The sequence below is a fragment of the Staurois parvus genome, unplaced genomic scaffold (genome assembly GCF_062004578.1).
Source record: "Staurois parvus isolate SC_StPar_1 unplaced genomic scaffold, SC_StPar_1.0 ptg000340l, whole genome shotgun sequence".
Lineage (NCBI taxonomy): Eukaryota > Metazoa > Chordata > Amphibia > Anura > Ranidae > Staurois > Staurois parvus.
In genome coordinates, this window is record NW_028318136.1 from 3836499 (window position 1) to 3851608 (window position 15110).

Sequence of the window (15110 nt, forward strand, 5' to 3'; positions counted from 1 at the left end):
ATACTATATGAGGGATGAAATACTATATGAGGGATGAATTACTATATGAGGGATGAAATACTATATGGGGGGATGAAATACTATATGGGGGGATGAAATACTATATGGGGGATGAAATACTATATGGGGGGATGAAATACTATATGGGGGATGAAATACTATATGGGGGGATGAAATACTATATGGGGGGATGAAATACTATATGGGGGATGAAATACTATATGGGGGGATGAAATACTATATGGGGGGATGAAATACTATATGGGGGATGAAATACTATATGAGGGATGAAATACTATATGAGGGATGAATTACTATATGGGGGATGAAATACTATATGAGGGATGAAATACTATACGGGGGATGAAATACTATACGGGGGATGAAATACTATACGGGGGATGAAATACTATACGGGGGATGAATTGCTATGGGGGATGAATTACTATATGGGGGATGAATTACTATATGGGGGATGAATTACTATATGGGGGATGAATTACTATGGGGGATGAATTACTATATGGAGGATGAATTACTATATGGGGGATGAATTACTATGGGGGATGAATTACGATGGGGGATGAATTACTATATGGGGGATGAATTACTATGGGGGATGAATTACACTATGGGGGGTGAATTACTATATGGGGGATGAATTACTATGGGGGATGAATTACTATATGGGAGATGTATTTTCAGTTTTAAAAATGTGGCTCTCAAAATAAATTTCAATCATGGTTTTGGCGAGATTTGGCTCAGTTGAAAAAAAAGGTTGCCCACCACTGATGTAGGCTAATTGATACTTAGTGCTCTCTCTCTCTCACACACTTTGCTGTGGGAGGCTGCTGTTGGGTGAAAAGGCTGACTACTAATAGACCACTAAAAAAATACTTTTCTGCCTTGCTGAATATAATCTGCTTAGTTTGTTTCTGGGTGTCCCTGTCTTGTGCATGGTTTACCATGGCCAATACATTGTAATGTTCAGGTGCCCTCGTCCTTTCTCACATTTACAAGACCTAAGAAAGGGCAGAGGCACTCAGAGCGGTTGTTCTAATGTTTCTTGTGTTCCTCAAGATTAAATAAAGAAAAAGTAACCTGTGCCCCATCCCTTCTATTTACGTTTGTGGAATGGAAGCATTCCAGATGTCTGAATTGGAATACAAATGGTTAAACACTATATATATATATATATATATATATATATATATTGAATGCAAAGATTTTTTTCAGGCTGAAAAACCTCTATATATAGTGGGTATAGAAAAGAATCCCCCCCCCCCCTTCAAAATAATTACATTTTGTTGCTTTGCAGCCTCAAATGAAGACAGACACATTTTTTGTTTTATTCAGCTGTATTTACTCAGTGCAACTTATAACATCCAAGTAAAAGATATTCCACCAATATTCAACCAAGATATTCCACACCAACATGTGAGCAAAAAGAAAATTAAAAGAAGTTCAAAAACAGAAACACTGAGTTGGAAAAAGGATCACTCCCTTATGTCAGTATTTTGTTGAACCATCTTTTGCTTTAATGCCAGTCTTTAGTCTGTTGGGATGTCTCTACTAACTTTGCACATCTAGAGTTTGCAATATTTGCCACCTCTTCTTTGCAGAACTGCTCAAGTTCAGTTACATTTGATGGTGACCATTTGTGGACTGCAGTCTTCAAGTAATTCCTCAGAATTTTAATAGGGTTTAAGTCTGGACTCTGACTAGGCCATGTAAGGACATTCACCTTTCTCTCCTTCAACCACTGTGTATTCATTTTTTCTGTGTGCTTTGGGTCGTTGTCAGGGGTGGACTGACCATTTGAAAACTCGGGCACTTCCTGAGGGCCCGGGGTCAGTAGGGGGCCCCATGAGATGCCACTGGTACCTTTTTCATAGGCATTTTTGAGTTTGGGCAAGGACACAGGGGCCCCATGATCCCCTATTGCCTGGGGTCCCATGAGTTGTCAGTCCGCGCCTGGTCATTGTCATGTTTGAAGGTAAACCTTCTTCCCTTTAACAACTTTCTGGCAGAGGGCAGCAGATTTTCCTCAAAAATTTGACTGTATTTTGCTTCATCCATTTTCGTTCTATCCTAACAAGTGCTCCAGTCCCTGCTGCAGAGAAATTCCCCATAACAGGATATTACCACCTCCATGCTTAACTGTAGGAATGGTGTTATTTGGATGGTGAGCTGGACTGGATTTTCACCAGACATATTGTTTAGTGCTGAGGGCAAATAATTGAATTTCAGTCTCATCTGACTAGAACACCTTTTTCCATGTGGCCTCAGAATCTTCAAGGTGTGTTTTGGCAAAGCTCAGTCATGACTACATGTGGCCTTTCTTGAGCAGTGGATTTTTTCTTGCAACCCTCCCATACAAGCCACATTAGTGGAGAATTTGTGATATTGTTGTCACATGCACATAATGACTACTCTTTATCATAAATTCCTGCAACTGCTTCAGAGCCAATTTGGAGCAATGTCCTGATCCCGGGAGGGTCTGTGTTGTACCAAATACCTTCCACTTCTTAATAATAGACTTCACTGTGCTTCTAGGCATTGATAAATGCTTTGCATTGTTTTTGTATCTATCTCCTCACTTGTGCCTGTCCACAACTTTATCCCTGGGATCTTTTGACAGTGCCCTGCCACCCATTGTTGATTGTTTTCTGCAGTTGCACTTCCAGGGACTGAAATGTCCCAGGAAAGCTTTTTTCATGCTGAGCTAATCAAAATAACCACAGTTGATCACAGTTAAAAGTGAAATGGCTTTGTGTGCCATTGAGAAAGCGATTACTGTAACTACACTATCCTTTACCCCTGGTTCACATATTTGCGTTCCTGCGGTCCACGTTTGGCGCGGGTACAAGAGCCCATTTATTTGAATGGGCTCCCATACTCCGGGACACGCAGGGAAGAAGTCTCTGCACTTCCTCTGAATATGCAGCCCGCACGGGATCCTCGGATCCCAGTACGGTTACGATTTCCAGTGCGGGCAGCATGCTATTAGAATTAATGACACAACCGCCCGCGGGTCCACATTCCTCTGTACGGGTGGTGCGTTTGCATGGATTTTTGTGCGGATCTGCAGAGGCACCACTTGCACAGATGTGAACCTAGCCTTACTGGATGTTATAAGTTGCACTGTTTAAATACAGCTGGATAAAACAAAAATGGTGTCTGTCTTCATTTCAGGTTGCAAAGCAACAAAATGTGATTATTTTAAAGGGATCGATTCTTTTCTATACCCGCTGTGCAATATCGATTGCTCTTGTACATAGCATAATTTTTGCAATCAGTATTTCAAATGGTAACACTAGTTGCTTTTGTCATGCCATGGATGACCAAACACACATTGGTGCTGAACAGGGGTGGACTGACCATTCGAGCACTCGGGCATTGCCCGAGGGCCTGGGGTCAGCAGGGGGCCCCATGAGATGCCCCTGGTACCTTTTCATAGGCTTTTTTGGGTGTGGTTTGAGTGTGGGAAAGGACACAGGGGCCCCATGATCCCCTACTGACTGGGGGGCCCCATGAGTTGTCACTCTGCCCCTGGTGCTGAAATATACTGGGTTTTTTTGGAGGTTAAAAAAATAGTCCAAATTCTATTACTTGTAAGTGTCTTGGTGGGTTGCTTATCTACAGGGTGTGTGGTAGTTGCCTTTACTCTGTTAAAATGGCACAGACTGAAATGTTTACAAAATCAAAAGAGGCTCTCTGCAGTCTTGATCGATAAAGACTAACTTTATTAAACCACAAGGAAAAGTCCTATATGTCACTCAGATGGCAGCAGTAAAGCATAAAAACAACAATTTATTATTGTAAAGTGGTTGTAAACCCTTAAAACATATAGTTACATAGTTAGTCTGGCTGAAAAAAGACAAACGTCCATCCACTTATAATCCTATATCCACAGTTGATCCAGAGGAAGGCAAAAAAACCCAGCAAAGCACGATCCAATTTGCTCCAGCTGGGAAAAAAATTATTTCCTGATCCCCCGAGAGGCAATTGGATAATTCTCTGGATCAACTTTACCTATAAATGTTAGTATCCAGTCAGGGGCAGACTGACAACTCATGGGCCCCCTGGGCAATAGGGGATCATGGGGCCCCTGTGTCCTTGCCCAAACTCAAAAAAGCCTATGAAAAAGGTACCAGGGGCATCTCATGGGGTCCCCTACTGACCCCGGGCCCTCGGGCAGTGCCTGAGTTTCCAAATGGTCAGTCCGCCCCTGTATCCAGTTATATTCTTTGCATCTAGAAAAGAATCCAGGCCTTTTTTAAAGCAATCCACTGAACTGGCCAGAACCAACTCTTGAGGGAGTCTATTCCACATTTTCACAGCTCTTACTGTGAAGAAACCTTTCCGTATTTGGAAATTACATTTCTTTTCCTCCAGACGTAAAGAGTGCCCCCTTGTCCTCTGTGATGACCTCAGGGTGAATAGCTCTACCCTGAGTTCACTATATGAATCACTGATGTATTTATACATGTTGATCACATCCCCCCTTATGTATTATACATGGAGATCATATCCCCCCTTATGTATTATACATGGAGATCATATCCCCCCTTATGTATTATACATGGAGATCATATCCCCCCTTATGTATTATACATGGAGATCATATCCCCCCTTATGTATTATACATGGAGATCATATCCCCCCTTAACCTCCTCTTCTCAAAATGCCACACTCATACAAAGTGCAAAATGATCAATATTGAATAGTGTTAAATAACATCCAACATTAAATAAATGTCTATATAAAGACAGAAAATCTCTACCGATCAGGGTGTGGTCCTCTTTAAAAGATAGTGCTCTTCAAATCTCACATGTGAAACACCCAGTGCTCCTTCCACCAAAGAACATCTATATGCTTACCAAAATGTACGTGACACTCAATGCCTTGAGAAGTCCAAGTACGCTGTGTCAGCAGATGGTTTTATACAAATAGATAGATACTCAGCGTTCCTCAAGAAGCTTCACCATTGTCCGAATAATACTCCGAAAAACAGGGAGCAACAAGCTCTTATAGTGTCAATCCATATCATAGCATTTATTTAAAAGATGGTTATAAACACTCACAATATCCTAGGAGAGAAAATGCCATAACAGTACTACAATTCCCAGAATTCCGATGCATGTGTAGCGATGTCACGATCTCCTTCTGCCTTATGTATGTTTCGTCAGATATGGTGTCTCCCTTACGTATACTCAGTGAAGTGACTGGCCTCGGGTGATACAAAGAGATGGAACAAATCATCCTACATAAGTTGTTAACTATAGCTGTCTTTTAGCTACATCTATTCAAAGTGCAGAATTTACACAGGATCTGTCAGCAATGAAAAACAGGGGGGAGGAGCTGAAGTTACGTCAGTGAGGAGAGCTCTGAGAGCTGATTAGAGGGAAGGGACACACCCCCCTCCACACATCTCACAGGAACAGATCTGAGGCTGTCAAGCTGCTGAAGGTCCCTCCCCTGTCACCATTTTTTGCTTGGTGTCAGGAAAACTGACTCATGCTGATAGCAGAGGAATGAAGCAACAGACAGAAATGACACTTAGTACTTTGGACAGAGGATATGCTTTGCTCATGTTTCATATCTGAGGTTTACAACCACTTTAAGTTAGCTTTTATAGGGGGGGGGGGCTATGTATTGCACCAAGAATAAAAATAAATATTCATTTTTGGATAAAGGAAAACTACTGTATGCATGACTATATCAGAAACGTGATCCAAGTGTCACCTAGTGAATATTAGAAATAATAGAATGTTAAAATGAGTAAAAAAAATAAACAGAGGGAGTAGGAGTACAGAGGAATGACAAGAATCTGAGTCACAATAAATGCGATGGGATTAAGTACTCAATAAATAATAATAGTGGGAGATGGATAGGAAATTAGAGAGATGGAGGGAAGGTGACAACTGACACCCTGTAATAATACTGTATATAGAACACTTGTATGATGACACACCTGAGTGAAGGGTGATGGGTGCGATGAAGAGCAAGCAGATGCATTGGCAGATGGTAGTTTGTGTCACCAGGAGATGTCTTATCTCATATGAAAATATAATGAGTTACTTCCCAAGCTAATGCTACCTCTTCAGCCCCAAAATTCAGTATTAATGCCTTACTACTCACTGGCAAAATTGTCTGTCTGATCAGTACCTTTAACCCTACCAAATAGGTGTATAGCAGAATATTATGGTTTAAATGAACCTTATTAATCCTATCAATTTTGATGTAGTAATCAAAGACAATCAAGACAAATTCAATGAGTGTAAAGCAGGCTTGAAGGGACACATAATAAACTGAAGCCCTGAATGGCACGCTCAGATAATGTGATGAAACTTTAATTAATGTAGAGAAGGCAGTATGCACTAGACTAGAAGCTGGAGAATTTAAATATATAAATGGAGGGCTTGTCCAGCTCAGACATGCATTGTGTCAAAGGAAACCTATGCTGAAAGAATATGTAGGCTGCCTTTACTGGCTTCCTTCTCTAAAAATACCAGTTGTCATGCTGATTTGATGGCCTCAATAATTTCTGAGTTACAGCCTGCCTATACATGGGATAGTCTCAGCATTGTATCGTTACTTGTACTACGGGTCCCCCTGTGAGCTGTAACAGACATTTACAAGCATTCATCATTGCCTGCAGAAATCTTTTAGATTATTGGAAAATTTCTGCAAACACTGAGCACTTCCATTTTCTCTATTGAAAGTCTGCGAAATACTTGGCAAGCATTGAGAAGACACACTCAATAAAACAAGCAGAGAGGTACATTCAAAAATCCTTTTGGCTGTGAGAGAGACATTTGGGAAGGATTAGGATGACAGATTCAGCAAAACAAAAGCAGGCTTATTAAGAAGTGGATGTATGGGCATTGAGGAGGCAGAGGATACAATGAAAAACAGATGAGGAGACACTGGAGTAGATTGGGCTCTATGAGTGAAACACTCAAAGGGTTGAGTAGATGGAATTAGGAGATGAGATTTCTTCCCTGGGGTCAACTTCATTGTTTTAACTTAGTGCCATGTTTATCTGTGAAATCCCTTGAAATTAATTAATTAATTGGATCTCTTACTGGCTGGAACCAAATTGCAGGTGAGATGTGGTACCCAAGAGGTTTTTTTCCTCTGTTATTTAAGTTTCTAGTACACATTTTCTTGAAAATAAGATTTTTTAGTCTTCTCTTTCTACCTCCATTTATAATAACTCATTAGTCTGAATCTTTGTTTCAGACCTGTGTATCCAGCTGTCTTTCACAACAACATTGCCTCTTAAGCTCTGAAAATCCATAAGCATTTATTAAAAAAAGAAAAGGGGATGGGAAGGCACACTCTAGTGCAGCATTTTTCAACCACTTTACCCCGGAGGAACCGTTGAAATATTTTTATAGTCTCGGGAAACCTCTGCTAAAAATATTTCTACCTACAGTTTGGGGTACATCAGCATGATCACTAAATTGTGGAATGTTTTATATATAGGAGAAGTTAATATGGCATGCCTAGCATATTTGACACATCATTTTTAGACCCTCCTGCTCCGTATAACAACATTTTTTGTGATAATCTTGAAATTAAATGAATTATAATAACAACAGAAAAGAAATGTAAAAAGTGAAAATTGTGGTGTCTCCTAAAATTAGTGGTCAGTGTAGATCTACCCCCTTGCGCTGATGGTCAGTGTAGGTAGGAGATCAATTCCCCATTGCTCACAGCTAAAGGAACCACTAGCATCCTCAGAAAGGAACCCTAGGGTCCATGTATTCCTGGTTGAGAAAGCCTGTTCTAGTGTATTTGGTTCCTGGTTTTGAGTAAAACACTTGCCAATGATTGATGTGACATGCTCAAATGAAGGGAAGAAGAAAGCATCAATGATAAAGATGGAAAGGAAAGGGATGGACTATAACTGAAGCACTGAAAGTCTTAAGCTTCACACTCTAGCCTATTCAATAAATCAATGCAAGGTATAAAAAACACAGTGCAAAGTGCAATAACCATAGCAACTAATGTCAATCTTAATTGTACTAGTCTAATATCAATAAAGAAGATTCTGGTTGCTATGGGTTCCTGTACTATGTTCCTTGAGTAAAAGCCATTTAGAGAACAAAGATTTGAGGACACATTCAGATAGGATGCCTGTTGGCTGTTATACATTCTGGGATGACTGGAAAGACACATTTAGTAAAACTGGAGAGCGTAAAATCTGGTGCAGTTGTGCATGGTAGCCAATCAGCTTCCAACTTCAGCTTGTTCAATTAATCTTTGACAATAGAACCTGGAAGCTGATTGGTTTCTATGCAGAGTTTTAGTAATTCAACCCCGTTGTGTAAAGGAAGGCTCACTTAATGATGGTGGATGGGACCTGCAGGAGGGATCATCGGGAAAGACTAGGAAGACACCAGGAAATACAAAATGTTGAAGAAATGCACACTCAGAGAGCATAGTTAGGGGGTTTGAGTGGAAGGACTGAGCAGACACTCTAAGTGAACATATTTGAAGATGACAAATTAGATCCCAAAGCTGAGACAATAGCACAATACAACACCATTATTGTCCTCCATCCAGCAATGACACAAGGGTCTGCGATTTCCAAATTCAGAATAACATTGCAATGAAGACAGATGTGCGTAATATAAGATAAATGATATGAAATTAGGGAATGTGAAACACATATGATCATTTAATAACACAATAAAGCAAAATAGCAAACTGTGGCATCTTCACTGGTTACATAGCTGATTCATACATAGCTGTATATTATCAGATTATCATACAAAGGAATGATCACCCCTTGTTCAAGAAGATTGTTATGAATCAACAGCTTTGGCATTCATGCCATAAAACCTAATTCCGCTTCTGTTCTCAGTTGTCCCCCAATTGTGACCTTGGATGAGACAATTATTTCCCACTCTGTAACGGCTGATGAAACAAGAGTGAGCTCCACGGAACAGATACACTGACAAGAGCACGCTTAGAAAGAACTGAAGTTTAACATGTAACAAGGAATCTGACATCTGAGCAGGTGCTGAATAAAAGGAGCTAGGTTAAGACGTGCATGGTTCAAGAACTGAGGGGACCCTTGTAGAGTGTAATCACCTACACAAATATACGTAAATTATACGTCACGTGCAGTATATACTTTAAAAAAGAGTAGATGATAAAATGTTGTTTATAAGCATCAAGTTGAAAAATGGATTAGTAGAATAAATGTTGGGTCTAGATAAATGATATACAAAGTACTAACGACTGGAGTAATAAAGTGTTATTAGGGATAGGTTGGAGGATATAGGAGACCAACAACAGAGTGTGTTACACAGAAGACAAATTAATTTAAATGGCCAAACTGTGGAGTATGTACAGGGGTGATGTAGACAATACCTGAACTTGCAAGATTATTCATATAAAAGCAACACACATTGTTTAGGAAGTATAATAACTTCTATACATGTTGGACCAAAGCACTATACTAATAATTGCAGCAAAAGATAACAGGACCATCTGGAAATGAAATGGTTTAAATGGAGAACTGATGGATATAATAGTCTTGCATATTGCAATACATGCAGTAGAAGTTAAGTTGGAATTTGTATAAGGCTTGGGCAGAACGGTATAACAATTTAGTAGCTGGATTAAGGAATAGCGGCTGTTTTACGCCAAAGTACAGCAACTAGGAATTAATTAACATATACTCCATTGAATTACATGGATGTAATGCTTGGATGTAGAATTGTAGGATATAACAATGAGATTTTATATCAGGGATAGGCATAGCATGGCAGGTTATAGGAGCTGGAGTAACATAAAAAAGTGTAACATCTTAGAATTTAATTCAAGGCAGAAGCAAGTGGTTAAGTATGACAACATTGTATGCAGTGGAGAGATACGTAATAGCAAGGCAGGATTTTGGAGTTAAGGTTCTAAATTTTAGAGCTAAACCCAACAATTCAGGATTAACAGTCAGGTACAAACTATATGATCTGAGAGTGAACTGAACAAGTCTTGTCTTTAGCAGTAGGGTCAAGAAGTGCAGAATTTAAAGACTGTGCAGAACATTATAGAATACATATCTAGTCCTACTGCCCAAGTCCAACCGAGTCCAAGAGAACCCAGATTCCCTCACCCCTCCTCACCTGTGTGCGGGTCCCCGTCACATACCTAGATGCTGGGATCTGCTGTGTACTCTGTCCTCCTCTCTCTCAGTGTCTCTGATTCTCTGCTAGCAAAGGAGGGAGGGAGTAAAGGATGCTGCGCTGGTGCTCTTGCTACTAACCCTTTCTCTACCATACTGCACTGCTGTTGACAAACACTGCAAGCTTCTGGGGAGATCATCAAAACCTCAATGTCTTTCTTGAAGTGACCTGCCCTTTAGAATTGAACACACATGCTCCTAATGGATTTGGCCATCTTCTACAGCCTGTGACAACATCTTGACTAAAAATGTCAAGTGGCTGCTTTTTAAAAGCTCTCCTACCCGCTTGAGGGTTAATCCTGCCCACACAAATCCCTTCTATTTAATCCCTTGTAATCCATATGTCAGGCACTGTATCCCCCTCTGGACAGATGTGGCATATTTACTAAGCGCCCTTGCTTAACATCATTTAACGGTAATGCCAGAAAGCTCCTCCCGCTGACAGTGACATGACTGCACAGCCTAAGTATCTGAAGGTGGCCATGGTCATAAGGTCATAATTACAAAGAGAGTCTGTGCCTAGACTGCCAGTATAAGAGTTGGCAACACTTAAATTCAACACAAGTTTTAGGGGAGTGACAAGACTCTCTATAGATTTAGTAGTATGTAGACAACTGCTCTTGCTCTGTAGGTCAGTCTTTTTCATCCAGGATTCCATGGAACCCTACAGTTCCTCCAAAGGTTGCTAGGGGTTCCTTGAGCAATGAGGTAAGTATTCACTGACAACAATGATCTTTCTAGGTATTTGTAAGATGTATGTGTGTGTATTGGGGGGGGGGGGTTCTTTTCAATGATCACAAGTGTAAGGAGCATTTTTCCCAGTGACCATCACACTAATGTATCATGAGCTGAACATATAGTAACTGTTACCAGGGTCTCTCTGAGAACAGAAAGTTATTTTAAGGGTTTATGTGTTAAAAGGTTGAGAAAGGCTTCTGTAAGGGGGTACATAGAATACAGTGGGGTCCATATAAGGCATTCTTTTTTTATTTATAACATATTTGGAAAAATGGGCTGGTGTCTCTATAGAAGGGTGTGTCATACATGGTTGCCTCAGGTATCATAAATGCTGAATGTAGCCTTGGATAAATTTGTCACACTTAGCTCAATTATTCAGGTTTATCCCAACATATGGGGAATGAACAGTCATGTTAGATCAGTGGTTCCCAACCTGAGCCCTTAGGTTCCCCCAACAGTTCATGTTTTGGGAATTTCTCTTAGATAAAATATCTCTCATACATACCAAGCTGTTTACTTTAATTTGAAGAACCTGTGCTGGATGATGGTTGGAAACCATTATGTTAGATGTTAAGCCAGAAATAGGAACTGGCTAAGAATACAAACCATGTATGGGCAGGCTGAATGTACCCAAGCTGATTGATTGATCAACTTGGGTCCAACCAGCCTGCTGGATTTTACATGCGTTTATCACTAGCTTTTGTTATAGCCGCTAGAAACAATCTCTGTCTTCTCCCAGCGGAGAGAGCATCCCTTGACTCCCTGCTGGAAGAACACAAAAGCTCGGCGGGAGGGATTCCCCTGTCAACACTGTCTGCAACCCATGGTTTCAGGAAAGAAATTGGCACTGTCTATGGCCTGCCTTAGTGGGTGACCGTCATCTGTGTCACTAAGGGCCTTATTACATTACCAGTCATTTTCAGAAACTCACCAGCTCCAATGACAGTTCTCCCTTGGTGGTCAAAAAGCTGCACAATCTTGCATCCCAGTACAAGAGCAGACACACTATGGAATCTGCTGAGTGTTCTTGTTGCTCCCTTTGCCATCTTGTCACTGGCAGAGTGTTGGCAGCAACATGAACATGAGTGTGACATGGGCTTAAGGTTGGTCTTCCAAGGGACACATTTTCAGAAGATTCTAAGATTCTACAAGAATTCTAGAACCCAAAGACAGTCCCAGCATGTTAGGTTGAAAAAGATTGCTGAGATGTAGGTCAAAATGATTCTCCAACTTGTTGTAATACCATTCAATGTAGGTAGTTGGTTTTAAGATTGATGCAGATAACTGTTTGTATTTGATTGCATGATCTTTTTAACTGCTAAGAAAAGCCCAATTAGAACTCTGATCCTCATCCTCAGTAGAAATCTTGTGATCAAATGCCCAGACATTTGGTCACATGACCAGCCACCATTGGATCCTGGTGCTCTACTTCCTGTAATTTTTCAGTGCTTCTGCTTTTATGATGCTAACCAGTCAGAACTGAGCTTTTAACAAATAAATAAAAGGAATGCGCTAAATAAATACAAAATAGATGTGAAAAATATATAAAAAAATTATTATAAAAAATGTTCATAAATCATTAAATATTCAAAAAAGTCTTCAAATAATGTCCACACTGTGTTGAAGCCACCACCAGAAAAAAATGAATCACTCACTTGCTGCACCATGATTTTTTTCTCTTACCTTTTAAACATGGTCCCAATGGTATGAAGGTATATGAAAGAAAGATGAGCTTTATTCCTGGAAATTACCTATATCCTTGAATGGTGGCTATTTATCTGAGGAGAGTTTGTTTATTTGCACAGCATTGCATCCAGGAATTGGACTGCTATATATTGCCCCAGAGCAAAAAGTGCTTGTTGCTAGTTCAGTTGTTCAGCATTTAGCTCTGGTGAGTGATTCAATTTTTTTCCGGTAGTGGCTTCAACACAGTGTGGACATTATTTGAAGACTTTTTTGAATATTTAATGATTTATGAACATTTTTTATAATTATTTTTTTATATATTTTTCACATCTATTTTGTATTTATTTAGCGCATTCCTTTTATTTATTTGTTTGAGCAAAAAATTAATTTGTGATTTTTTTTTAAGTGGAATTTGCTGCTTTAGAGATTTAGGGTGTGGCGCTTTTCTAAAACACTTTTGAGAACTGAGCTTTTGCAAGAATCTGAATATTCAAAATATATAAAGTGGCTTTTTTTATTTTTGCGTTGTTATTTAGTTTGATGTCATTTGTCTGTGTTTGACTCTTCAGTTTGAGAGTCAGGGATGAGAGATCACCAACATCTGACAGCTGCTGCCCTGCATACAGCTGTATTTTACATACTGTCTCCCAGCTCTTGAATGTGCATGCCAGTATCAAAACACAAAATGCTTTATTAAAAACAATGTCTAAAGGTTTTGTCCATATTTTGTAAGTATTCTATTTATATATTATGATAAGGATTAAAATTACATTTGAAAAAAAATGTTTTCTGTTCTAAGGTATATTTTGAAATATTGTATATTGATATTTTGAATTTTCAGTCAGCAGGTGGAGCTGTAGATTTTTTTTTTCATATGATACTGCTTAGCAGTCTGTTGAACACAGCCTTTTGTTTATAGAAATCAGCAGATCAAACTGCAGTTCAAACATATCTCCCAATGACTCATCCCTTATCAGGCCTTTTAGTCCACAGATTCAATCAGGGAAAGCCAGCTACAAAGCAGTCAGCTACTGCTGTGCTGTCTCCCTAGATAACCCATAATGTTATGAAAATTGTTTGCCATTTATTAAAAGCTTAAAGTGTACTGACACTTTTGTTAAGAAAAAAATATTCCCTTCGGGGCGATCTGTGTACATTGCAAGGAATTTAACAAATTTAGTGGCAGATTCCTATCATTTTCTGTTCTGAATAAAAAAAGCTTCTGTGTAACAACTGTGCACAGAACCCCACCAGGCTGCCATATTGTGTTCAAAACAAATAAAGGAGTGCTTCGAACCCTGTGGAAGTCAATAGAGTCCAGGAACAGTTAAAATCGAAATTCACGTTGATTTTGGGTTAAAAAGCATGACATGTAGGAATGCCCTGAATGATACATCACCAAACCAGTGCAGAGGAGAAACACATATTGCCAGAATCTGGAGGATGACACATGATCCTGGACCCAACAGTAGGTTGCTCAGCCCAGGAGCCTCGGGACAGTGGGAAGGGTGTGTGGATGGCAACCACTGGGATCACTAAGATGGCGTGTCCACCGGAGGTCACATGTCCCAGACCCGGTTGTTATGTCATACACTCATTTCAAATTTGCATGCAGTTTTTATTTATATGCATTTATTTGATATGCGGTTCCAAATGTTGCACACCTATTTGTTTCCAAATGGGTATACCTTTTTCCTCAAGGTTTGAATGAGCTGGATCTCCATATCATTGTGTGACTTATTATGGTCAACCTCTTCTATTTATATGTACTCTTCATTTGATATGCGTTTATTTGATATGTGTTCTCAAATGTTTACATGTCCTTCTATCATTTTTAGTATTATTATCTTTTCTTATAATATTTTTCTTTGTTATTGTTTGCATGCGTTTATTACACCATAAGCGTTGAGGAATCTTCATTGTATTCATTGATACATAAATCTGTGCTGTCTATCAGATGCAAACACTGTTTGATAATTTCCACCCAGATCAGTCAATTTTTTAATTAACGTTTGTCAAGCCGGGTGATAGATGTAGGACCACCCACAGTTCAAATTTCAGCTGATTTAGCCTTAATCAGCCAAAATTTGAGCCATCTATACCCAACTTAAAGTGTAACTAAACCCAGAACAGAAATATAAACCTGTATATGCAGTAAAGCATGCTTGTTATACTCACTGTGAAACATAAGGGGTTAGTCATCTGCATTGTGTAAAAAGGATGTTTAATCCTGTCTTCTCTGATCCTCCCCTTCTACCACAGTCCCCAATCCATCTCCTGGTAGAACAGAACCTTTGGAACAAGCTGCACATGCCCAGTTAGAGTTTTTTTTTACTTTTTGAGAGAGTACATGTGATCAGCACAGGGCCAATCAGCACTGTCCAGACAGTTGGACAGGGGTCCTGCAGTCTCATAGGACAGTGAGAGGAGAATGAAAACTCGTTCCACAAGCTTTAGCCAGTGCTCTGCTGGACACTGATAGAAG

The 15110-nt window shown here is 39.6% G+C and overlaps 1 protein-coding gene across 2 annotated transcripts in view; it reads right to left on the minus strand.

The window, feature by feature from the left end:
* TMEM91 (transmembrane protein 91) overlaps positions 1-10345 on the minus strand; it is a 158761-nt gene extending 148416 nt beyond the window's left edge. Inside the window, exon 1 of one of the 2 annotated variants that reach the window (XM_089684254.1) lies at positions 10168-10345. The gene's annotated coding sequence lies outside the window, so the exon portion shown is untranslated. Of the gene's footprint in view, positions 1-10142 lie in introns of both variants that reach the window. The other variant, XM_089684253.1, reaches the window with a different exon arrangement.
* Positions 10346-15110: the final 4765 nt, after the last annotated feature.